At 32.1% G+C, this 21,233-nt stretch overlaps 1 protein-coding gene across 1 annotated transcript in view; it reads right to left on the minus strand.

Annotated features, from left to right (window-relative positions):
* LOC126891698 (nitric oxide synthase, salivary gland) overlaps positions 1-21,233 on the minus strand; it is a 1,179,385-nt gene that overhangs the window by 411,626 nt on the left and 746,526 nt on the right. The gene's annotated exons all lie outside the window — the stretch shown is intronic.

Below are 21,233 nucleotides of genomic sequence, written 5' to 3' on the forward strand. Positions count from 1 at the left end.
TTAAGGTTGCTTCCAAGGTACGTTATTCTTGTTACTCCTTCACTCCTTCCAGATCTGTTTCGTCGACATTGACCTTTACACTTATGTTTAACTGCTTGATAATGACCACCCTTTTTGTCTTTTTTGTACTCAATTTCATTCCAAATTCTCTAGAGGTATTTTATAAAAAAAAAAAGTTAATTAATTTACATTCATTGCAGGGGATGTTGTGGTTTTTCAAGTCTATAATGAACATGAAGAAATTAAAACCATACCATTAAAGACACTCCATAAAAATTTAAACATACCCCACGACGACGATCATCAGTTAGTAATAATGGGTGCTATCGGATACACTAGTGTAGGAGGAACCAGTTTCTCTGATTTAATGAAAATCGAGGTGGTCACTACATAACCTATACCTATCGAAGAGGAAACACATCTTGGATGGGTTTCGATGATTTACTAGAAAAATCATTTTTCGTTAAAGAAACTAACATTAAAGATAAAATAAATTAAAATTAAATAAACAACACTTGCTTTAATTTTTTGAAACCTATGCATAAATTCTTTCGCAGCTTATTATTAGCACGCATAAGTGCAAAAATTATGGTCAACTCTCTTAGTAAATTCGTTTTTTAAGGACGTTGCATACTTACCCTCTATCTACTTTTGTTCCGGAAATCTGAATGTTGGCTATTCTAGTTTAATATTAAGCTGGAATAGCCACCTGTTTCTCTGAAGGGGTTGAAGAAATACATTTTTATTTTTCGTAATAAATTAGCAATTAATTAGCAACAAAAAAGGCCACCGGAAGCAACTCTCTATCTACTTTCGTTCCGGATATATGCATATTGGCTATCCTAGCTTAATATTAAGCTGAAATATTTACCTGTTTCTCTGAAGGGGTTGAAGCAATAAATTTTTATTTTGCATAATACAGCAACAAAATAGGCCGCCAGAAGCGACCAGCTATCTGCTTTCGCCCCTGAAATAGGAGGGTTGAGTGTTGTAGCTTAAGTATTCAACCGCAGTAGCCATTGTTGCCCTTCAGGGGATGAAGCAAAGAAAACGTTTTTGGGGTAGACCCGCAGCAGTTACTTAGGAAAAAAAATACCCACTTGGTCTAAGGTTTTTAACTGGTAATTTTCACTTTGTGTGAAATCCGGGGAATGATAACGATTGGGGTTGGGGGGTGAGTTGTTATATACAACATATTTCAGCAATTAACTAGCAATAAAATATGCCGCTGGAAGCGACCCTCTATCTGCTTTCGTTTCTGAAATAGGAGTGTTGGGTATTGTAGCTTAAGTATTAAACCGCAGTAGCCATTGTTGCTCGTTAGGGGATGAAGCAAAAAATTCGTTTTTGGCGTAGACCTGCGTAGAAGTTAATTAATTAGAAAAAATACCCACTTGGTTTTAAGTCTTTAAACTGGTTATATTCACTTTTTGTGAAATCCGGGGAACGATGATAATGGTAGGGGTTGGAGGGGGTGAGTTTACAAATTCTGGTATACTCCGCGTTTCAGCAATTAAATAAAAATAAAATATGCCGCCAGAAGCGACCCTCTATCTGCTTCCTTTCCTGAAATAGGACCGTTGGGTATTGTAACCTCAAGTATTAAACCGTAGTAGCCATTGTGGCTCGTTAGGGGATGAAGAAAAACATTCATTTTTGGCTTAAAACTGTAGCAATTAATAAGCAAAAAATACCCGCTTCCCTCTATCTACTTTTGTTCCAGAAATGTGAATGTTTGCTATTCTAGCTTAATATTAAGCTGGAATAGCCACCTGTTTCTCTGAAGGGGTTGAAGCTATAAATTTGTAATTTGCGTAATAAATAAGCAATTAGTTAGCAATAAAATAAGCCGCCGGAAGCGACGCTCTATCTGCATTCGTTACTGAAACAGGAGAATTAAATGTTGTAGTTTAAGTATTCAACCGCAGTAGCCATTGTTGCTCGTTAAGGGATGAAGCAATACAATCGTTTTTGGCGTAGACCTGCAGCAGTTGCTTAGGAAAAAAATACCCACTTGGTTATAGGTTTCTAAACTAGTAATTTTGACTTTCTGTGAAATCCGGGGAATGATGACAACGGTGGGGGTTGGAGGGGGTGAGTTTGCAAATTGTTGTATACCATATCTTTCAGAAATTAATTAGCAATAAAATACGCCGCTGGAAACGACCCTCTATCTGCTTTCGTTCTTGAAATAGGAGTGTTGGGTATTGTAGCTTAAGAATTAAACCGCAGTAGCCATTGTTTCTCGTTAGGGGATGAAGCAAAAAATTGTTTTTTGGCGTAGACCTGCAGCCGTTAATTAGAAAAAAATACCCACTTGGTTTTAAGTTTTTAAACTGATTATTTTCACGCTTTGTGAAATCCGTGGAACGATGATAACGGTAGGGGTTGGAGGGGGTGAGTTTGTAAATACTGGTATAACCCATCTTTCAGCAATTATATAAAAATTAAATATGCCGCCAGAAGCGACCCTCTATCTGCTTTCTTTCCTGAAATAGGAGTGTTGAGTATTGTAGCCTTAAGTATTAAAACGCTGCAGCCATTGTGGCTCGTTAGGGGAGGAAGCAAAACATTCATTTTTGGCTTAGACATGTAGTAATTAATAAGCAAAAAATACGTACTTGGTTTTAACTCTTTAAACTGGTTATTATTACTTTTTGTGGATTCCGGGGAATGATGATAACGGTAGGGGTTGAAGGGGGTGGGTTGTGAATTCTTGTAAACTCAATCTTTCAGAAATTAATTAGCAATAAAATATGCCGCCGGAAGCTACCCTATATCTACTTTCGTTCCGGAAATATGAATGTTGGCTATTCTAGCTTAATATTAAGCTGAAATGGCCACCTGTTTCTCTGAAGGGGTTGAAGCAATAAATTTTTGTTTTGCGTAATAAATTAGCAATTAATTAGTAATAAAATAGGCCACCGGAAGAAACTCTCTATCTACTTTCGTTCCAGATATATGAATGTTGGCCTTTCTAGCTTAATATTAAGCTGGAATGGCCACCTGTTTCTCTGAAGGGGATGAAGCAATAAATTTTTGTTTTACGCAATAAATTAGCAATTAATTAGCAATAAAATAGGCTGCCGGAAGCAATTCTCTATCTACTTTCGTTCCGGATATATGAATGTTGGCCTTTCTAGCTTAATATTAAGCTGGAATGGCCACCAGTTTCTCTGAAGGGGATGAAGCAATAAATTTTTGTTTTGCGTAATAAATTAGCAATTAATTAGCAATAAAATAGACCACCGGAAGCAACTCTCTATCTACTTTCGTTCCGGATATATGAATGTTGGCCTTTCTAGCTTAATATTAAGCTGGAATGGCCACCTGTTTCTCTGAAGGGGATGAAGCAATAAATTTTTAATTTGCGTAATAAATTAGCAATAAAATAGCAAAAAAATATGGGGTGTGTCTCATGGCTCCCTTATGAAATGGTCTTTCTAGCTTAATAGACATGTATGCAGGCCCTGGCGGTTAGTCTTTAACAAGTGTTGAAACATGGGCTTTGGAAAGCAGGTAAAATGAGTAAGGAACCTTTACAACAACATTCCCTGTATTTCCATAAATTTTGTTTTCAAATGTTTTGAGGAATAGGTATTCTTCGTTTTTATTTATAAGTACCTACACAAAAATTAAAATCTATTAAACAGTTACATTTCCTATGTGTGTACTTGTGTGGTGCGAAATGTCCCTATCAAATTAGAAACAAAAGAAGCAAAAAGCGCGTTAAAGCGCGGAATCCGCGGAACCATGCTCAGTACGCCACTGACAATTTATAAGACTATACAAATCAAAGAAAATACCATTTTATAAATGCAATAAACACAATTGATTTGTTTTTAGGCCAAATTGCAAATTAAATTTGACAACTGTCACATTTAACTAAAATGTCATGTTAAAATAAATGTTATAAATGTGTATTATCACGGACTTACCTTTTTTTCTATCATTTGTGACGCACTGAAAAATGCCTATGAAAAGGACTATATCTACTTTAGTTACGGCAATTTTAATTTTAACTTTAATCTGATGTATCGAACACGCCATTCGATATTTACCTCCCGGAGATCATCTTATGCGGTGACGCATAGTTTTTCGCTTTATATTGTATGCAGTACTAGCGTATACGTATGTGATACGTCAGATTAAAGTTAAAATTAAAACTGCCATAACCTTGGTTTTGGAGCACTTAAAGCTTAGCTAAGATTCTTAAAATTTAGGTTTTTTATCTATTTTAATACTTTGTTGAAAGTAAATATTGCAGAATAAATCAAACAGATGTGTGAATTCGTTAACGACAATGTGTGTTGACTTACTTATGAAGCAAAAAGCTCAATTTTTAGGCGGTCAAAAATAGTTAAACGCTAAGGCCAAGAAATCCAATAACATACATACAAAATTTTCATGCTGAACCTACTAAATATACTGAATCTTCACCTAAATTTTAGGACAATTAAATATTGTCAGGCAAAAGTACTATCAGTTTACAAATGACAAAAGTGACTGTTTCCAAAAACTGGCTATTTTTAATAAACTGTATCTAGTCCAAGCAATGAAGCTTAAAATAGGACAAAACCTCGCAATTTTTACAGAATAGATCAATTTGCTTGAAAATTTAAGAATACGTAGTGGATAGTCCAAGGATCAAAATCTATATGATGCCGAAGGGCGCTTTTACCATGGGGGTGGTTGCCACCCCATCTTGTGGGTGGAAATTTTTTATTTTTAATTTTTTAATTAAAAACAATTAAAAACAATTAATTTTTTTATTTTTAATTAAAAACATTCATTCTAAGCAAAAAATGTTCTATACATTTTTTTGATAAAATTAATAGTTTTCGATTTATTCGCTATCGAAAGTGTTAGTTTTATATCGAAAAAATCAATGTTTTTAATCAGTTTTTTGCTAATAACTCAAAAAGTTTTCGTTTCATCAAAACAACTTTGCTAAACAAAAATGTACATTTTGAAAAAATAAACAAAACAGGTTTTTTTAATTTTCTTTAAGACCAATAGTAATCGAGCTATACTTTATTATATGTTAGCTCTTCTTCGTCAAATGCTAAATATTGTAGTTTCAAACTGAAAAGACGGGAAAACTGTGCATTTTTCGAGGATAACTTGTTCAAACTAATTTAAAGTATTTAAAAATATCTATCTACAGAAATAAAAAAAGTCTCTAGCCCAAAAATTAAGTGACTTATTATGAAAAGAATGTCAGTCCCTATTTTTTCGGCGAAACAGTGATCGTAAACTTCCGCCTAATTACCACCCTGATTAAAATTAGTCATTGACCTTATTTGGTTTTCTATATTTATATATTATTAATAGGCTTTAGAGGTTTGACCGGCTTAGAATGATTAGTTTTTTAAAAAATGGAGTTAAAAGCGAATAACGAATTTTTGTAGTTTGGTAAAAAATGGCCTTTTCTTCAGAATAGAAAGATTAGCATCAGAGATACCATATGTAAATCTAAAATTGTCGCTTATTTAATTCCCAAGAACGGTGTTAGCAAAAATGTTTTCTATGGCAAAACCTGAGTGAGCTATTGACAATTAAAACTTGTAATAACATGCAAAAACCACCTATACCAACCCTTTTGCAGTAACCTCTTTTTGCGACTGAGAATTTTAAAAGGATTTAATATTAATAGCCTTATAGATCTTGTAGAAACCTACAAAATTCTTTTTATCAAACTTTCTAGGATAAAAAATAAAAAAGTTACGGTTAAAAAATCAAAATATTTTTTTGAAAAACAAAAAGAGAAATCCAACTGGAAACTGGAAATCAAATTGGAAGGGGTAGAACTGTGGGGAACAGCCGCAAATTCTAATATTGAAATAATACAAAGGTTCCAATCCAAAATACTAAGGATGATTTTAAATATACCTTGGTACATAACTTGGTACATAACGTAACTTATGTAAAGGAAGAAATTACATATCGAATAAAAAAATACAAGGACCGATTGCGGGAACACCCAAACCACCTAGCAAGGAACTTGATGCAGATGTGTGCCGTGCGCAGGTTAAAACGTAAAGTGACCAGTGATTTAGTGTGAGCTAAAAAAAAGTGTAGTACTTATTTATGTTTTCCCAGAACCAATAATAGTTTAGTAGACTAACATTAAGAGCGGCATATTAATGGGTATGTTCGCCACATGTCAATAGTTTACCCGACATAAATATTATTTAATGCTTATTACTTTGTAAAAAACGGCAGATTGTAATAAATTGGGATGTCAATAAAAAAAAAAAAAAAAAACTGGAAGCTTAATAATGTAAGTTAGCGGTGTTTTTAGTCACTGGCCTTATTCATACTTCTTTATTTATGTGTTAGTAATAGATTACAGAAGCTTGACTGGCTTAGAATGATTAGTTTTTAAAAAATTGGAGTTTAAAACACATAACGAATTTTTGTATTTTGGTAACAAATGCCATTTTCTTCAGATTAGAAAGATTACCATCAGAGATACGAAAAAATGTTTAAATATGAAATTGTAGGTTATTTAATTCCCAAGAAGTTGCTTTAAAAAAATTTTTTTACGGCAAAAATTGAGTGAATCTTAAATGAGTATAATATCGAAAAACATTGATTTTTTCGATATAAAACTAATACTTTCGATAGCGAATAAATCGAAAAATACTAATTTTATCAAAAAAATTTATAGAATATTTTTTGCTTAAAATGAATATTTTTATCAACTTTTGGGGTCAAAATATAATAAAAAATTCCTACCCCCAAGATGGGGTCGCAACCACCCCATGGTAAAAGCGCCTTTCGGCGTCATATAGATTTTGATCCTTGGATTATCCACTACTAATTCTCAAATTTTCAAGCAAATCGATTCATTCTGTAAAAATTGCGAGGTAAAAAGCTTCGGTTCCTGGAATAATCTTTGAATACGCTATAAAGATTTTAATTTACAAATGCCTATTTAAAAGGTATTTAGAAAACCCTTTTATTTGCCGGACTCTAGATTTTTTCTCGTTTAGTGAAATTTTGACGAGACGTTGAAAATCATAAAATCAGTAAACTGGGCTCAGGGATATAGCTCTTTAGGTATAGCGTAAGAAGGACTATTTTTGACCTTCTCTAAGGGCATATGTCAGGCCCAAGGTCACCTAGACGGCCAAAAAATAGCTATAAGCTATTTTTTGAAGTATAATAATATTCTAAAATTCGTTTGTAGTTTCGTAAAGTTTTGCGATCAGCCGTTGATAGTTAACTGTGTCAGAGGCGCCAGATAAGTATACGAACTCTACTCTCATTTTCTTCCGTTCAAAAGCATCTTTAATGTGTTGGGTGAGATTAAGGATTTGATTGCAGCAGCACTTTCCGGGTCTGAACTCTGCTTGTTCTGAAATAATTTTAGTCTCCAGACAATTAGTCATCTGGTTCAGTATCACTCTTTTGAACACCTTAAAAAGATGACACAACAGAGATACAGGTCTCTCAAACAAGTTTTGAGAGAATTAAGTGATTTGTAAAATAGATAAAACACACAGAACACCCTGTAATGTCCACCCTATAACACAAAATTAGTCAATTACTGTTAGTTGAAAGCCTAATAATCTCGGAAAATAAAAATAAATCTACACCCTTATTTACTTTGTGCTTTTAAAAACCACGTGAACCTCCCGTGATTTGTAGCAAACTGCTCTACGACTATTAGCATGCAATAAAAACCAACATCAAAGGATATTACATGAGAGCGTTTATCCTGTAAGACAGTGGAAGTTGTGTGTAAATGCTCCGGGCAAGCTTTTTTCCTAATCCTGGCAGGCGATATTGCACGTTGACATGGTGATGACTAAGACGTTTAAACTTTATGAACTCCTTATACTTACTCTGCGATTACCCCGAGGCGTGTTTGTATTTTTTAGCGACTTTTTATTACTCGAATTGACGTTTATGTGTATATGTCGTAAACACATTTTTTATAAATGTATCTTTTTTGAGGGACGATTTAAAATACTATCCGGTCTTTAGGTATATAATAATAATAGACTAGAGGCAGGCACTAGAGCAAAATGAGATTTATTTTGAATTTCATGTGGGGGAACAATCGCAATTTTATCCTAAAAATAAATAAGTAATAATAAAATCATGTTTTACCTCGCTACAACTCTGTTCCATTTTAATATTTTTTTTCTGAAATTTTTACAGTATATAGATCTAACATTTTAAAGACAACGATACCTGTTTCAAGCTTTAATTCTTATTTTAATAAAGGTTATGAATTTTTCAAAAGAAAAGGTGCGTATTTGTGCATGGCAAAGTTTAATCGCTAAAGTTGATAGACGAAATTTAAAATTTAGCCTTTTAATTACGTTTATGTTAAAATAGAGAGTACAAAGAAGTTTTATGGAAAATTTCAGATCAAAATGTTGCATAGAAAAAAAAAAAAAGAATGTGTGTGTACTTTGTACGCACGTAAGAAGTTATACTTCTACTACATATTATGTGATTTTTTATGTGATTTTGAACACACAAACATATTGAAAAATGCCACAAAGAAAAAAATGATTTCTGAACGATAATAATTGTTGGCAAAAATTTTAAATACGCATTTTCTGAAAAAAAAAATATATAACAAATATACTTACAATCATAACAATACATGCATAAAAAAATAAACCTTGCATCGGGAATTGAACCCGTGAATTTCGTGCCGCTTTGACTCGTAATCGAAGCGTAGACTCACTCGTCCAATCCCACATTATTTATCATGTGGAAAAATACGGTAACTGAACGTTTTACTGTTTGACAGTTATTTTGAAAATTAAATTATGTAGTTTAAATTTTGTGGAAGAAAATATAAAAATATAACAAAACAGTAAGAAAACAATATATTAGATGAAGATTGGTAGAACTTTTGTTGGTAATCAAATTAAGTATGTAAATCAAAGCATTACATACCTACTAGATAAATAAATCTACGCCAAAAATCATAATTTAAAAATAAAAATCGAACCTAATTTGGGATTTCTCTCTAAAATCCGCATTCTTGAGAAAATAAATGTATGTATTTCAACCTAATCCAAATGTATAATTACAATATGATTATAATAAAAACTACTTACCAAATTAGAATGAGTTTTCCTTGTCCAAAATAGTCCAAAAATATAGGTATATGAAAACTATTTAAAAAGGCAGTATAACTATTAACTAACTTTTGTTTGTTGTTTCTTTTCACACAAATTTTAAAACGCAACAACCATAAATAATCTAACTACAGCTGTGCCACAGCCGCCATATTGACTAATTTTTGACATGTCATTTAAACATCCAATCAGAACAAAGTTATAATGCGCATGCGCCCGGTCGCTAGGTTTTCCCATATAAAAATTTACCCTCTATCGCCGGTAAAGAAGTATAACTTCAAAAATAGTGCAAATTTTATTATCGACATTAGAAATCCCCAATATAACGGTTATTCTTCGAGATACTGACCATGGGTAGTGAATGGCTAATTGTGGTCTTAGATTATGTTTTTGATGGTGACGAAAACGAAAATGAAATTTATTTTAAATTTAAGGTGAGGGAATATTGTCAAAATTCCAACTGTACCCTAATATTAAAAAAAATGAAATCACCTTTTTTGAAGTTAGTTTGCTACAACTCTGGTCCATTTTAATATTTTCTCTAGGGTTTGTACACTATATGTACATTCTTTTTTAAGACAACGGTATCTGTTTTAAGATTTTATTCTTATTCTAGTAGAAGTTATGATTTTTTTAAAGTACAAGGTGCAGATTTGTGAATTGCAAAATTTAATCGCAACCGTTGAGTGGCAAAATTTAAAAGGGCCTAGCCGGGTAAGATGGTGAAAAGTGCCCCCAACTCAATTTAAAATACATATAGGTCATTTTTTAGCACATATAGAGGAACTCACTTTCTGAAATTTTTAGCCCCCTAGGTGGTCACGTGACCCCCCTAGAGCCTAATTAGGCTTTTTATGTTTCAATTTTTTTATTTCAGTCGCGTCAAGAGCTAGCAAAAAACTTTATTTAAAAAAATTGTAAGTTTCAAATAGATCTATATGAAAATTTTTTTTTTATTTTTTGGCGGGAAATTAGAATTTTTAGAACAATTTTAAACTTTTAAATAATTCTGAAAAAAAAACTAAGACACTCGTTTTTACGACAATCAATTATAATGTGTTTTTTTGCGCAATCTTTCATCCTGAATTTTTTCAAATTTTTAAAATTGGTGAAACGTACCTTTAAAAATAAAAAACCGCATTTTTTCGGTTTTTTTTCGTTTTTTGATACAATTTTATACATTTTTTTCAACAAAGGTAACACCCTCACTAGAATAGGTAAAAAAAATGGAAAATAATTGGGGTTTGCTTAATAACATTTTTTTGTAACGCCATCCATTTTCAAGATACAGGGCGTTGAAGAAAACAAAATTTTACACATTTTTTACGATTTTGCCGGAACTACCGGCATTGCAATAAAATTTGGCAGGTTTTAAGACGTAGGTATTGTGCATTTTTTGACATACAATTAAGAATTTTATATTCATCATTGGCGCGCATACGGGTAATCGTCTGAAATTTTGAAAGAAAAAAATATGGTACGCCACTGACATATTTCAAACTAACAATCATTTTTTAATTCCTCCTTCCATTTGTGACAAAAAATCTATCTTCCCATTTTTTCATACGACGCGCCGTTTTGTTGCAAAAAATAAAATATCTTAACGCTTCCAAAGTATTCGAATTAATTTTTATAATGGATGTACGAGTTTATGAATGCTTTGTAAGGATTAAGATCTTTTATTTTTTGAAAAAAAATGGCGCGTCGTATGAAAAAATAAGAAGATATATTTTTGTCACAAATTGAAGGAGGAATTAAAAAAACGATTGTCAATTTAAAATATGTCAGTGGCGTACTATCTTTATTCTTTAAAAAGTTCAGACCATTACCTCTATGCGCGCCAATGATGAATATCAAATCCTTAATTGTATGTCAAAACATGCACAATAACTACCTCTTAAAACCCGCCAAGTTTTATTACAATGTTGCCAGTAGTTTCAGCAAAATCGTAAAAAATGTGTAAAATTTTGTTTTCTTCAACGCCCTGTATCTTGAAAATGGATGGCGTTACCAAAAAATTTTATAAAGCAAACTCCAATTATTTTTCAGTTTTTTACCTATTCTAGTGGCGGTGTTACCTTTTTTGAAAAATATGTATAAAATTATATCAAAAAACGAAAAAAAAAACCGAAAGAATGCGGTTTTTTATTTTTAAAGGTACGTTTCACCAATTTTAAAAATCTGAAAAAATTCAGGGTGAAAGATTGTGCAAAAATACACGTTATAATTGATTTTCGTAAAAACGAGTGTCTTAATTTTTTTTCAGAGTTATTTAAAAGTTTAAACTTGTTCTAAAAATTCGAATTTCCCGCCAAAAAATTTAAAAAAAAATTTCATATAGATCTTTTTGAAACTTACAACTTTTTTAAATAAAGTTTTTGGCTAGCTCTGGATGCGGCTGCGATAAAAAATAAAAACATAAAAAGCCTAATTAGGCTCTAGGGGAGTCACGTGACCACCTAGGGGGCTAAAAATTTCAGAAAGTGAATTCCTCTATATGTGCTAAAAAGTGGCCTATATGGAATTTAAATCGAGTTGGGGGCACTTTTCACCATCTTACACGGCTAGGCCCTTTATCTTATTAATCACATTTATGTTAAAACATAGAGTACAAAGAAGTTTTCTGGAAAGTTTTAGTCACAAATGTTCAATAGAAAAAAAATAGCGCAACTTTTAACATAGAGGTTATACATCCCCAAAATAACGCTCATTTTTCTAGATACTGACCATGGGCGGTGAATGGCTAATTTTTTCTTATTTTATGTTTTTACTGGTGCTGACAATAAAAAAGAGGTTTATTTTGAATGTTATGTGAGGGAACATTGTCAAAATCGCAATTTGAACTTAAAAATGAAAAAAAAGTGAAGTCACGAACTTTTAGGTTTAACTCGCTACAATTCTGTTCCGCTTTAATATTTTTTTCTAAAATTTTTACAGCATATATTTCTCACCTTAGTGAAGACTATGAAAACAACTGTAGTCTGTCAGTCTTTTCTTTATAAAAGTTATGAATTTTTAAAAATCAACGGTGCAGATTCGTGAATTGCAAAGTTAAATCGCAAAAATTCAGTAACAAAATTTAAAATTTATCTATTTGTGTTAAAAGAAGTTTTATGGGGAGTTTTAGATCTAGATGTTTTATAGAAAAAATGTGGTGCATCTTTTAATTTTAAGCAAAACGTGGTTTATTTTTTTTTATTTTTAGGACAAAATTGCGATTTTGCCAATGTTTTCCCACCTAAAATTCAAAATAAACTTGATTTACGTTTTCAGCACCATCAAAAACATAAAGTAAGACCAAAATTTCACCACCAAGGATCAGTATCTCCAAAAATTAACGTTATTTTGGGGTTTTGTAACGTACATGTTAAAAGTTGAACCATTTGTTTTCTATAAAATATTTTGATCCAAATCTTTCCAGAAAACTTCTTTGTACTCATGTTTTATTTTTGAATTTGATTTAAAATCTATATTTCAAATTTTGTAAGTCAAATATTGCAATTAAACTTTGCAATTCATAACTTTTACTAGAATAAGACTAAAAGCTTAAAGCAGAAACTTTTTTTGGTCTTCAAAAAAGTGAGCGATACACAGTGTACAAACTTTGGAAAAAAATATTAAAACGGAGCAGAGTTGTAGCGAGCTAAATGCAAAAAACGTGATTTCATTTTTTTTTATTTTAGGGTACAATTGCAATTTTGACAATATTCCCCCACCTAAAATTTAAAATAAATTTCATTTTCGTTTTCATTACGGTCAAAAACATAATCTCAGACCAAAATTAGCCATTCACCACCCATGGTCAGTATCTCGAAAAATAAGCGTTATATTGGGGATTTCTAATGTCGACATTAAAAGTTGCACTATTTTTTTTTTCTATAAAATATTTTGATCTAAAACTTACCAAAAAACTTTTTTGTACTCTCTGTTTTAACATAAATGTGATTAAGAAACTAAATTTTAAACTTCGTCGCACAACTTTTGCGATTAAACTTTGCAATGCAAGATTTTTAAGAAAAATGAATAAGTAATGCGCTCTCTATAAAATTTGAAATTTTTTTCAAAACCATTCATTTTAAACCCGTCCAACTTTTTGAATATAAAAATAACACTATAGTTAAAGGTATTGTGGAAGAAAATCGATGCATTTACAGTTTGGTGGATGGGGGTTAAAATTACTTCTCATTTTTTCTTAAAATGCTTTAGTTATCAATTTTGTTTGCAGCATATCTCGCTTAGTTTTAATGTAATGTACCTTTAATATAGCTCAGTTTAAAGGTTTTTCAAGATCTACAAAAGGTATTAGTAGCATTATACACCTAAAATCGACCATGTCTCTGCGATTTTAAGTTGAATACACCAATTTGAGAATGTACCAAAAAACATACTGTTTTCATCTACGATATCTCTTTTTGTATTATAACTAGAAGATTTATGAAGGCAAGTGTCTCTTTGTTTTTTTATAACGTACAAAAATGTTTAATATTGTTTTTTTAGTTAGATCAGTGCTTCCCAAACTGTGCGCCGCGGCGCCCTGGGGCGCCGTGGCTCGACTACAGGGGCGCCGCGAAAGTTTTCTTCCAATATTAGACATAATCACATAATTACCTTCAAGTATTAAACATTAAACTAAAGTTGTTATGACAACTTTTTAACTTTTAAAATATACCTATATAAAAATGTTTCCCATGATAAACGAGCTCAGTTATTAGTAATTTTATTTGATGCCGGCAATATATCCTCGATATTTTAGATTCCACGAAACAATTCTCTTACTACTGTAAATTGACTTCGGACCTACAAGCCATAAGTCACTGCCGGTCGGCAAATAAATACAATCGTCTCTTTGCACGTGCACATTTTAAAACTATGAATTTTTACTTATCTAAATTTTAGTTAGTTGAATTTGTAGTTTCATACTGTTCGCATCGTTTCATTTATCAGTGTGAATATAAACAGGGTTGTTTCACCTACTTGTCTACAAAAGTTGCTGTAAAAATGGAAAAGTTTTTGAATTTAAATAAACAAGGTGGTTCTAAAAATAAAGTGGATGCACCACAAACTAGTGGTAGAGTCGTGAAGAAACGAAAATACCGTAAATATGATGACAGCTATTTGGATTTTGGCTTTACATCAACAAACGTCAATGATGAAGAGAGACCACAATGTGTATTGTGCCTGAAACTTTTGGCTCCAGAATGCATGCTTCCAAGTAAGTTAAAACGCCACTTGGAAGCCAATCATCCAAACTTTGCTGACAAACCTCGTAGCTTTTTTACCAGGAAGTTAAATGATTTGAAGCAACAAAAAGGTAACTTTTCCAAGCATTTGTCGATACCTAAAAATGCTTTGCTGGCATCATACAAGGTTGCGTATAAAGTTGCAAAGTGTAAAAAGCCCCACACAATCGCAGAACAATTAATTCTACCGGCTGCTGTAGATTTGGTAAACATTATGATCGGAGAATCTGCGGGAAAACTTCTTTCAGCGGTGCCTTTATCTAACAACACCATCAGTCGCAGAATTCAGCGTATGGCGGAGGATCTTAATGATCAAATAATTGAAAAAATAAAAGAAAGTGAATTTGCGTTAGAGTTGGATGAGGCAACAGATTCTAGTAAAGATGCACACTTGATTTGTTACATAAGGTTCTTGGATGATAATACCATTGTGGAGGATCTTCTGTTTTGTAAAAAAATCACTGCAAGTACAAAGGCGCAAGGCTTGTTCGAGATCCTGAATACATTTGTGGTTGAAAACAATTTGGAGTGGACAAAGTGCGTTGGTGTTTGCACTGATAGTAGTCGTTCAATGTCTGGCCGTTATGGAGGATTACAGGCGCTTGTTCGAAACAAAGCTCCGGATTCAGTATGGACCCATTGCATCATTCATAGAGAAGCGCTTGCATCAAAGAATCTGAGTCCTTCACTAAATTTGGTCTTAGAACGTGTGGTAACTGTGGTAAATTATATAAAAACTAGGCCGGTGAAAGCAAGGTTTTTCAAAAAAATGTGTGAGGATATAGGTGCAGAACACACGTCTCTGTTATACTACTGCCACTCACGATGGCTCTCTCGAGGTAATGTTTTGTCTCGTACGTTCCAATTACGGCAAGAAATGTACATTTTTCTTGAAGAATAAAAACACCAGTATGCCAAGTACTTTGTAGAAACGGATTTTTTGATTCAACTAGCATACTTATGTGATATCTTTGAAAAGTTAAATGCGTTGAATCTCTCCCTGCAACGCCGCAACACGCACATTTTAAAATTGGCGGGGAAGATTTCAGCTTTCAGAAAAAAATTAGAAGTATGGAAGAGAAAAATTAATGATAATAATATCAATGATTGTTGTCCCTTGTTGCAGGAGTTTATTATCTCCAATGAAGTTAATATCTCTTGCAATATTAAATCTATTTTTTCGGATCACTTATCAGAGCTTATCAAATGGTTCGTTCGAAAAATACTTTCAAGCTGATAATATCGACCAGTTTGCATGGATTCAAGATCAATTTAGAGCGGAAGCTCCTTCTGAATTTACTTCTTTAGAGAAGAAAATCTCATTGATTTGGCTTGCGACAATACGTTGAAGACAAAGTTTGGCTGCACGGAACTAACTGATTTTTGATTACAGTAAAAGATGAATATCCGCTGCTGAGTGGTAAAGCTCTGCGCATCTTAATTCCATTTGCAACATCCTATTTGTCCGAAGCTGGGTTTTCGGCGGTCGCTGTAATAAAAAGTAAATACCGTGCGAAAATTAACGTGGAACAAGAAATGAGGGTAGCTGTGTCCAGTTTGATTCCGAGATTTGAAAAGTTGTGTAATGAACAAGAACAAGCTCATTTATCCCATTAATTACTGTAATTATTTTTTCAATAAATTGTTTGTGAATTTAAAGTATGTTTCATTATTATTAAATTAACCTAACCATATCAACTGCAACAGAAACCGTATTAACTACAGTTAAAGTTAGACGTTAAATCAGTATTTTGACTCAGGGCGCCGCGGAAAAATTCTAGTTTATTAAGTGCGCCGCGAACTAAAAAATTTTGGGAACCACTGAGTTAGATGCATTGTTTTTAAGGTATGTATTCGCATAAAACCGTTCGAAAAGTATTATGTTTCAATGAAAATGGCCAATTTTCAACCACGAATATCTCAAAAAGTATTGAGTTTTCAAAAACAAATTATAGAACAGTCTTTGCTTAGAATTAGGTTCTCTAGAGAATTCCGTGGTAATTTTAACCAAAAAATTATCCACCCCTAAGAAGGGGTAGGACCACCCCGAAGATAAAAGCACACATCGGCATAGGGTAGACTTTGAATTAGGAGATAATTAGAGGCTAGACCCAAAATTTCATTAAAATCCATGCAGTAGGATTGAATTCGGAGGTAATATTCTATTCTTGCTTCCATTGACTGGCGTATTATTGAACCGCAAACTTAGTGGGGTTACTGAAGGTGGATATGAGCTATTACCTCCGATTTCGTTGAACCTCCATCGTTTTGCATGAAAACTGGTGAGTGGTTAGAGGATATCTCAAGGAACAAAGGTGACATGGTGCCAACTTGCGCTTTTACCCTGGGGGTGAATGCCACCCCTTCTCGGGGGTGAAAATTATTTTATTAATAATAACCCTATAATTCGATAGAGGGACAAATTTCAAGCAAAATTTTTGAAGTTATACTTCTTTACGCGCGATATGAGGGTGAATTTTTATATGTTAAAACCTACGATCCCGGCGCATGCGCATTATAACTTTGTTCTGATTGGATGTTCAAATGACATGTCAAAAATTATCCAATATGGCAGCTGTAGCGCAGCTGTGGTTTGGACGGTTGACGGTTTGGTTATGTATGGTTGTTGCGTTTTAAAATGTGTGGGAAGAGAAACAACAAAGGTTAGTTAATAGTTATACTGCCTTTTTAAATAGTTTTCATATTATATTTTTGAAGTTATACTTCAAAATGTTTTAATTTTTAATTTATGTATGTATCAGTCCAGAAAAGGGGTGGAAAGAATATATTAGTGTTTTTAAATATATTTTTCTACAAACGTGCTAAAAATGCAATTTTTAGGACTCCATATGAGCGTTAAAAATGCTACTTTAAGGCACTAGTGCTTTAAAATTTTTAAGGCACTGCAGTTAAAAGTGAATTGTCAAATTGTGAAACCTCAAAATATTTATATTTCATTTATTAACATTAATATTAATAATACAACTTGCGCAATTTGAAAAAGGTGGTTTAAAAGGTTTTTTATTATAATTTTGTGTCTTTGGATTTGTCTTTGAATAATAAAACATCTATTTTTATATTTCACTTGTCACCGTGATGTATAATTATGTATATCTGAAAGGTAAGTAGCATGCGGCTTGATGGCCTTGATGGTAGAGCATTGGACCAGAGATAAAAAAATCGCGAGATTGAGGGTTCAAATCCCGGACGATTCATTTTTTTTTTCTTTTTATTTTTAATATTTGGCATTGTTAAGTTTTGGTTCATTTTTGGTAATTATTGTTAATTTTTTGTATTGTAACTGTTAAGTAGGTACATTTATTTCGTTGAAATTATATTATAATAGAAGTATAACTTCTTACGTGCGTACAAAGTACACACACATTCTTTTTTTACATTAAGTTATTAAAATAAATCAAAATTTTTTGAGTTATTAAAGATCAAATATTGTTATTTTTCTTTAGAAAAATGCATGTTTTTAACCAATTTTTCATCAATAACTCAAAAAGTGTAAGTTTTTACAAAAAAGTTATTATTTTCAAAATTGAAGCTAATAAAAAACGAAATAAACCCCATACTACAAAAATCTTTTAATGTTAACTAAAAGTGAGTTATAAGTAATTGAATGTATATTTTTTTGGGCGAGTAAAAAACTCTAAGTATTCAAGCTGAAATAACGGGAAATTAATGCATTTTATAACATAAACTTATTAAAGATTTGTCAAAGTACTTAAAAATATTAATTAAATGAGCCCCCGAATATGTCGATAGCGTTAAAATTTATGCTCCAAAATTTTTTCAAAATTTATCTTTTAAAAAGTTTTCAAAAAAATGTTAAAGTTTTTTTTTAATAACTCCGTTCGTGTTTAAGATATCAGGTTCATCTAAAAACTGTTTGAAAGTTAATTCCAAGTGCTATTTAAACACGTTGAATCTAATCTTGTAAACCACTTAATTTTTAAAAAATAAAAGGTTAAATGACCCCGGTTGCATGGTTCCCACAGCAAAATTTAAGATTTAAACTTTTCTATCTCGGTTATTTTTTACCCTATAGAAATAGTAATACAAGTAAAATATCTGGCACAGAAAAGCTAAAATTTGGTTTTATATAATTTTTTACGTGTAGTGAGTATTTTTGGAGTTATTATCAAAAGAATATGAGAATTACAATAAATTTAAAAATTATGATTTTTTTAAATTATAAGTTTTTTCAAAAATATGCATTTTAAACCGGTCAAAATTATCTAAAACATTACTTATGCTAATATAAAGAAGTTATTGCAAGGATTACTATAAATTTTAATTTTTGTGGAAATGGCGTATGTTTTATTTTTCACGTTTTCCTAAAAAATTCGAAACGGTTCTTTTATTTTCATTATAACTTGCTTAATTTTGACGCTATTACCTTGTTCTGAAGCTCATTTGATAGGTATTCCGAAGTACTTTGGCAAATATTTAGAAGGAATATTTTATACATTGCATCGTTTTCCCGTTATTTAAGCTTGAATATTTAGATTTGAGTACTCGTCGAAAAAAATACACATTCAATTGCCAATAACTCACTTTGAACTAACATAAGTTTAGTTCTTTATGTAAGGAATGTATTCAATTTTTTATTATCTTCAATTTCAGTGATAATAACTTTTTTGTAAAAGCTTATGATTTTTGATTTATACGTGAAAAACCGATTTAAAACATGCATTTTTTTACGAAAAAATAAAATTTTTGGTCTTTAATAACTCAAAAAGTGTTGATTTATTTTCATAACTTTATATAACAAATTTTGCTTATAATTTGTCCCTCTATCGACTTATGGTATTATTTTTAATAAAATAATTTTCACTCCCGAGAAGGGGTGGCATCCACCCCAGGGTAAAAGCGCAAGTTGGCATCATGTCACCTTTGTTCATTGAGGTATCCTCTAATCACTCACCAATTTTCATGAAAATCGGTAAAGGTTCAACGAAATCGGAGGTGAAAACCTTCAGTGACTGCACTAACTATTATTATGCGCATTTCGCTATTTTTTTTTTTTTTTTTATTTAAAACACAAAACCACATCAACCGCGCAGGGTTATTAGTGGATATGACAATACAAAGTATTACATTAAATATATAATACAATTTAATTTAATATTATACAATTTGATGTCTTTTAAATATGTTAACACTGATGAAACTTTTTTGGTGAGGATTGTCTTGAGGTCATCGTCTGTGATTCTATGGGATCTTCTTTCTTTTTGAAATTGAGGACACTCTTAATGTGATTGGCTTAGCTTCTAGGTCTGTTCTTACGAGGATGGCTACTCCGCCACTTGCCTGTTGTGCTATTCTATTTTTTGGAAAACATTGGTAGTTTTGAAGATTAATATTGTATTGCTTAAAATGGGTTTCTTGAAGACATAAGATCTTAGGGCATGTTTCGTTTATTAGAAGTTTTAATTGTTCTAAATGGGTGTAGAACCCATTGATATTCCACTGTAATATATAGGGGTTAGATTAGACATTTTCGAGTTCTGACTGAGAATGTGTTTCATCGGTCTCTTCTGTGGAAGAGAAATTATTGGGGCTTAGTTTCTTTCTTAATCGAGTTATATTATTTTTTAATTTTGAATTGTGGGTATAAGCGTGAACAAAATTAAGGATCTGAATTAATTCGGCTGTTTCGTTCGAATAGTTTTTTGAGGTTATTTCGGGATGTTTTGCGTTTAATGTGTTTTCGAGAAAGTCACATATTTCGTCGAAGTTAAGGACAAATGGTGGTGATCTGTTTGCGATTTTGTCTTTAATTGTCTCTAGGGAAAGTAAAAGTTCATCTCGAGAATTTCTTTTAGACGTTTTTGTTTTTTTCTTTGATTTCCTTGTTACTGGAGAAGTGAAGATATGAGAATCGGTCTGTGTGGTATTTTCGTTGATTTCTGGAGACGATGAGATGAGCCTTTTTGGATGTTTTGTGACGTTTGGAATAATTTTAGGTTGTGTTATTTCTAATGGAGTAAGATTGCTGATCTTGTTGGAAGTTGATGATGTTGTTATTTTTAAAGTGTTTGTTTCATTTGTATTATTTGTAGGTCTTGACATGTCGTCAGTTTCTATGGTAGATTCTAATTGGTTATTAGAGACCTGTACGTCTGGGATCTGATCTAATATATTTTGGGAAGATGCTGGGTGATCGTTAGAGGTGGATATTAAGGCTTTGTCAGAAGGTTTTTGTTCTGTTTGGTTATAAGGTAGATTTGTTATATATTGTGTGTTTTGGGAGGTTTCTGGAAGAGCTTTAGAAGTGGTTGGATTAGAATTGGTTGGGTCAGGATTTGTTGTATTAGAAGTGGTTGGATTAGAATTGGTTGAGTCAAGATTGGTTGTATTAGAAGTGGTTGCATTAGAAGTGATTGTATTAGCAATGTCAGGACATTCTGTTTCCTGGTGACCAATAGTCTTGCATTTTGAACAGTTGAATCCTTCTATAGAAAGGTATAGTCTGTAAGTGGTATTATCATGAGAGATCATGAAAGAATCGGGAATGGACATATTTTCTAAAGGTGTGATAAATGTTTGCCCTCTAAAACTCAAGACATGGCTGTATTCGCTTTCAGGCATTCCTACCCTAAGAAAAGTCATTTTAGAGACGGCGCTTATACCCATTTTACGTAGTTCTTGTTCAATTAACGTGGTTGGAACAGAAGGACCAGCGTTTGATATTATCAGTCTTTGAGCTGGAGTGATAAGTCTTCTTATTTCTACTTGAGTTTCTTTTATATTGACGTATTTGTGGGAATGCAGCAATGACTCAACCATATTTTTAGAAGAGAGATATATACATATTCTATTATTGGCTATTCTGGAAGCGAAAGATACGTTACGTGGACCAACTATTGAACCG

Source organism: Diabrotica virgifera, chromosome 9, assembly GCF_917563875.1.
Source record: "Diabrotica virgifera virgifera chromosome 9, PGI_DIABVI_V3a".
NCBI lineage: Eukaryota > Metazoa > Arthropoda > Insecta > Coleoptera > Chrysomelidae > Diabrotica > Diabrotica virgifera.